This window comes from Amblyraja radiata, chromosome 32 (assembly GCF_010909765.2).
Source record: "Amblyraja radiata isolate CabotCenter1 chromosome 32, sAmbRad1.1.pri, whole genome shotgun sequence".
Taxonomy (NCBI): Eukaryota; Metazoa; Chordata; class Chondrichthyes; order Rajiformes; family Rajidae; genus Amblyraja; species Amblyraja radiata.
In genome coordinates this window covers 8,227,959-8,233,958 of record NC_045987.1, presented here as the reverse complement: position 1 = coordinate 8,233,958, position 6,000 = coordinate 8,227,959, and the positions used below count along the sequence as shown (strand labels likewise).

The following is a 6,000-nucleotide window of genomic DNA, read 5'->3' as shown; positions in this document are numbered from 1 at the left end:
AAATCAAGAGTTTGCTGCATTTCCTCGCATGCAAGCACATCCTTCCTTAGGTAAGGGGATTTAAAATGTACACAAAATTGCAGGTATGGTTCACTGAGGCCTTATATAATTGGAGTAAGACTTCTTTGCAGTTTACTATGCTTATTGCAGTAAACTCTAATATAATATATGCCTTGTTGATTGTTTTCTGTCCACACAGGTCTCTCTGATCATCAATATCTTCCTGGCTTTTCCCACCTGATGTCAACAGAAAGGAAAATGCCACTTGGGTTCAGAGAAAGAATTGATCTTATTGACCAAACAACCTTTTAAAACATCTCAGCAGTGTAAATGTAGGGATAATGTTTCTCTGTCTGGGAATCGGGGGTGACGGTCTCACTAAAAGGAGTTGACCATTGAAAATGGAGATGTAAAGAAATCTCTCCGAAACCAAGAGGTTGAATCTTTGAAGTTCTCTCCCCAGGAGGATTTTGTAGGATTAGACACTGGGTATATTAAAGACAAAAATTGATAGAATTTTTAAGGGATCAAGGGATATGAAGTTCATGCAGAAGAGTGGTCAAAGATCAGCCACCATCTTACTGAATGGCGGAGTGGGTGTGTGTGGTACAAAGGGTGACTCCTGCTTCAATCCTTCCTGTTCGTATTTGCTTAGAAAGAAAAAATTAGCAGTGGACTGACGTTTATGTCTGTTTTTTAAGGACAATTACTACTCAGTGGCAGGCTTTAATCTGACATTCTGATTTCTTGAGGCTATGTTCTTCCTTGTGTGAATCTGCCCAGTCATGGGGTCTCACTGCACTGGTCTGATAAAAAGTCCTGTGGTTAATATGCCATCCATCACACTTTAATCAACGGATTGCACCCCACCCTCCTCTTCCCTGCTTATTCTGGACCTGACTACGGCATCCTGACTGTGGGTACAAGCACGACAGGGTGTGAGGGGGGGGAGGATTACTGAAGCCCAGGCTGCGTTTACGAAATGTGAACTACAGTGAAAAACGTTTCCTAAACCCAAATTTCCTCTCAAATAACTTGCGCCTATTTCTATCCCGCCCTGAAAGGCTCACAATGCACGGACTATCAATCAATCCAGGAGCCAGACTTACGAGGCATCGTCAATCAATCCTCCATGCTCTGCTAGAAATGCAGAAGGAACATACGCACAGTCCAGAAATAAATGACAGCCCTGCCTTCACTTTCCGACTCCTTGCTTGAGAGATAACGCTGAATTCTACACAACGCATATAATCAGGGATGGTGCAGCAATCTTAAAAAATCCCAAATTGTTCATATGTTTAACCCCAAATAAATATAGTTTAAGAATCATCGTTTATTTTAGAAAAAGCATTTTGTCATGCTGAGAAGTTTTTGCCTGGGATCTAAGCATCGACCACCCTTTCTCAGAGCAGCAATGTTTAATTATCAGTGGTGGGTCAGTGATGCTCTCAGCGAAAGGTCAAGGGCCTCAAAGAGTTTATCGATAATTTGTTACTGCACTGGGGTGTAGCCTAGTCTGAGGGGGCTACTAGACCTGCTGCACACTTTGAACACAAAGTCTAAGCCAACACTCTCATTATGGTACAGGGACAGTGCTAGTCTGAGGAGATAATAAACCCTAGTCCTAACTGCCCTCCAAGGAAAAACGGGGAGTTTGCCTGGACACCTCAGACCGTATTTATCTTTCAATTGTTGATGCTTAAAAAAAAAGATTTGGCTGCCACATTTCTGAATTTACAATAGAATTTAAAAATCATTCAAGCAACATGCTTTGGAATAATTCTGAAAGGCTATTGTAGGGGATAAGTCTATTTTTACAGTACAATTAACCAACTAGGAAATCAAAGGAGCAAAAGAGAAGAGAAAATCAAAATATCCCAGCGGTGCCTGTGTTGATAGTGATTCCTGTAGAAACAGGGAACTGCAGAATCTGGTTTACAAAAAAGACACAACGTGCTGGAGTAACACAGGCAGCATCTCCAGAGAATATGGATAGGTGACATTTCGGGTCGGGAGCCTTCTTCAGAATAGAGTCACCTATCCATGTTCTTCAGAGATGCCGCCCAACCTACTGAGTTACTCCGGCATTTTGTGTCTTGTTTTGATAGTGATTCTTGCTACAATCAGAAGTAGTGAGTTCAAATAGCCCTCAAAAGTCCAGGGATCGGAAGTCTGGGGAGACACCATTTGGAGATTTAGGAGATTATTCACAACATTAGTTCTAATTTTCTGTTCTCCGTCAACTCTGCAGAAGTTGCGATAATCCAGCCATTATTTACACAGTGGTATGGGGAACTTTGGGTGCAAATTTGCTGTGACATTCTCACATCACCACTGCAGATGGCTGGAAAGAACTTTGGAATTTCAAGAACAGCTTCTTCAGGCTCTTGAACACTACACAAAACTAACCTCACCAACTATGAACTTGTATGGACTGTGCCTTTGGTTACACTACCTACTTCGGTTATTCTGCACAAGTATTACAGCTGAATGTTTTTGATTATATTTGTCTGTTTACGGAGGAATATGACTGAATTTTGGAGCCTTCCCTCACAGTGGGAACTTTGATCCCGCTGTGTGGGGATGTCTGTGTTAAAAATCTATCGTGCTCTGTGCTCTTTGTATGGCTGTATGGCGACCATACATTTCACTGTACAGATTGGTACATGACAAATAAATGTATCTTATCTTGTCCCTTTAAGCTGCTGCAAGTAAGAATTCCATTGTTCTATTAACAATATATATGACAATTAAATATATTTCAAAAAATATTTTTTTGAAATTAATGAAGGTGCAATGGTTTGATGGTGCAATGGTTCCCTCTGCTGGGCAGAGAAGAGGTTGCCCTTAAATAAAAACTACTGAAATTAGTGACACCAATTATATTTGTACATTCTTGTTGCTACTGTTTCAAAGCGACCTCTCACTATTTTCTGAAAGCACTGGGCTGAAATAATTTTGCTGTTTCCTATTACTTTTTGAAATAAGATATCGATTGCTCCCACATAAGTAAATTTGCCAAGCTTCCTAAATGTACCTGGCCCTTTTTCAACAAGTAACATTGGGTTTAGTTAGAGCATACTGGCCTTCACCATTTATTTTAATAACCTACACTAAATAACATCTCCAGATTCAATCTGAAGAAAGGTCTCATCTCAAAACGTCACCTATCCATGTTTTTCTCCAGGGATGCTGCCTGGCCCGCTGAGTTACACTAGTATTTGGTGTCTTCCCTTAGTAAATCAGCATCTGCAGCATCTTGTTTCTACATTGTTCCATTTGTGACACATTCTGCAGGGACTATGTTTGCTCATGTTCAAGTCTGCACCTGTTACAATTAATTATGAGCTTCACACATTCAGCTCATTAATACCATCATATAATCACTTGAAGCAATCCCAATGACTATTTCATTGTAACCTTCTGCCCTGCTATCCTTGCCGACATGTATTGTACACGTGCTCAGTGGGTTCTTTATCTGACACACGTGAGATATGAAAACTTGGACACGTTAATAATTTATTCCAAGGGCTTGTCACGGACAATCTCTGGAGCAATCTGCACACATTATTCCCGTCCAGAGAGCAGTCACTGGATGAATTATGTTAAATTTTGCCAATGAAGAAGGGATGCATCTAGTGCTCATGTCAACATGACCTTTAACCTAACATGTAGCAGAGCAGAATTTCTGTTAGGTAATTTGTTCATGTAGACAACATCATTTTCCTCTGGTTCACAGATGCCAAACAAAATTTAAAGTGCCCTGCCCTTGATTTCCAAAAATATACAATATCGAACGACAATTTGCATTTCTAATATATATTTAATGTAGTAAAGCTTTAAATTCTCTTTTTGATTAGCTTTAGTTATGAGAAGCAATTCTCCTAATGTCAAAAGTTTGACAACAAAATAAAAGGATTGTTGAAGAGTTTTGACCTAAAACACTGTCTATTCCTTTCCCCGCACGGATGCTGCTCAACCTGCTGAGTTCCTCCAGCAGATCACAAAATACTGGCATAGTTGCAGCAGGACGGGCAGCTTCTCTGGAGAGAAGGAATACGTGACATTTTGGGTCAAGACCCTGAAGAAGGTGACTGAAAGCAGGAACAGGGTACTAGTTCTGGAAGATCAGCTGTGATCATATTGAATGGCGGTGCTGGCTCGAAGGGCCGAATGGTCTACTCCTGCACCTATTTTCGATGTTTCTATGTCCTGCTGAGTTACTCCAGCATTTTGTGTCTATCTTTGGTTTAAACCACAGATTGTTTGTTGCCCCAGTTTGCAGCATCTGCAGTCTCTTAGAGTCATAGAGTGATACAGTGTGGAAACAGGCCCTTTGACCCAACTTGCCCAGCTACACTAGTCCCAGCTACACTAGTCCCACCTGCCAACATTTGGTCCATATCCCCCCAAACCTGTCCTTTCCATGTACTCGTCTAACTGTTTCTTACATTTTGGCAAAGTCCCTGCCTCAACTACCTCCTCTGGCAGCTTGTTCCATACATCCCACCACCTTTTGTGTGAATAAGTTACCCCTCAGATTATTTCCCCCATCACCTTAACCCTATGTCCTATGGTCCTCGATTCACCACAATTCACCTCAATTCCTCTTGTGCCTCTATTCGTTGTAACAATATAGCCAATTGTGAAACAACGTTAGAAAATGTAGATAGACACAAAAAAAGAATAGAAATAGTGGAATCTATTCAAATATTTGTGATTGCATGCTCTTTGCATGCTCGGGACGACAGATGGCACAATGGGCTAAGTGTTCGGCTGGCAACCGGAAGGTAGCCGGTTCGAATCCCGCTTGGAGTGCATACTGTCGTTGTGTCCTTGGGCAAGACACTTCACCCACCTTTGCCTGCGTGTGAATGTGTGTGATTGTGTGTGAGTGATTGGTGGTGGTCGGAGGGGCCGTAGGCGCAGATTGGCAGCCACGCTTCCGTCAGTCTGCCCCAGGGCAGCTGTGGCCACAGAAGTAGCTTACCACCACCGAGTGTGACTGAGGAGTGAATGAATAATGCGATGTAAAGCGCCTTGAGTATTAGAAAGGCGCTATATAAATCCCATCCATTATTATTATTATTTGTACCCTCTCCCTCTCCTTCTCTCCTGACAGGCTGAAGAAGGGATGGTCACCTGTCAGTCTCTCACCTGCAAGGGGGGCGGGGAAAACAGCGCAACCTCGGCATGATTGGCCCATCAACCTGCCAATCACACACTTCCCCAACGACTGCCCGCCGTAAACGATGACGTCAAACGAATCGTTCCCGCTCTGGACTCTCAACCAAACCTGCCTGCGGGAAGATCCCGCCTCCGCAGCGCCGCTATTGGCCTCGTCTCCTACCCCCTCCAGCGCATTGGCGAATCGGGCCGTCAATCCGCACGGCTTCCGGCCAGCATGTTAGGTTTCGAAGTCGTCCTCTACGGCCATGACAAGAGAGGGGAGCAGTCAGGGTCGGTGAGTGAAAAACAGACCCTGTTGGCTGTAGATTAGCTGTGAAAATAACTCCGATTGCCAATAAAAAAATAATTTCCATTTAAAATTATCTATTGAAATCTTCCTCTTTTAAGGTCGATCTTCCCATTCCACAGACATAGGAGGAGCAGATTTGGGTAGCAACTCGTCAATTTAATTATTAACATACGAGTCATTTATTAGCAGGGTGAAATGCCTCTTGATTTTTGTGCTGGAATTTGGTCTGAGTTTTATGTTCTGTTAAAATGGGAGGTGGTTGTGATAAAATAGTGACTTATTCTTTCTTACCTAGTGACTGGTAGCTTTGAGGGAGGTTGATCTGTCCTTTGGTGTGAAGTTCACGGCTTTGTATGCGTTGAGTGTCCTGTCCACACTGCCATTTACCTCGTTGAACCTTCACATTTGCAATTGTTTAGATCGACTGCTTAAAAATAGAAATCTAGGAACAAACTCCAGATTCTAGGGAGTGCACAGTTGGTAGAGCAGCTGCTGCTGCTGCCTCAAAGGTGCTATAGACC

The 6,000-nt window shown here is 42.6% G+C and overlaps 1 protein-coding gene across 4 annotated transcripts in view; it reads left to right on the top strand.

Moving 5' to 3' along the window:
* The first annotated feature begins 5,390 nt into the window (after window positions 1-5,390).
* miga2 (mitoguardin 2) overlaps window positions 5,391-6,000 on the top strand; it is a 40,127-nt gene continuing 39,517 nt past the window's right edge. For all 4 annotated transcript variants that reach the window (XM_033049140.1, XM_033049143.1, XM_033049139.1 and 1 more), the window contains exon 1: window positions 5,391-5,464. The gene's annotated coding sequence lies outside the window, so the exon portion shown is untranslated. The remainder of the gene's footprint in view (window positions 5,465-6,000) is intronic.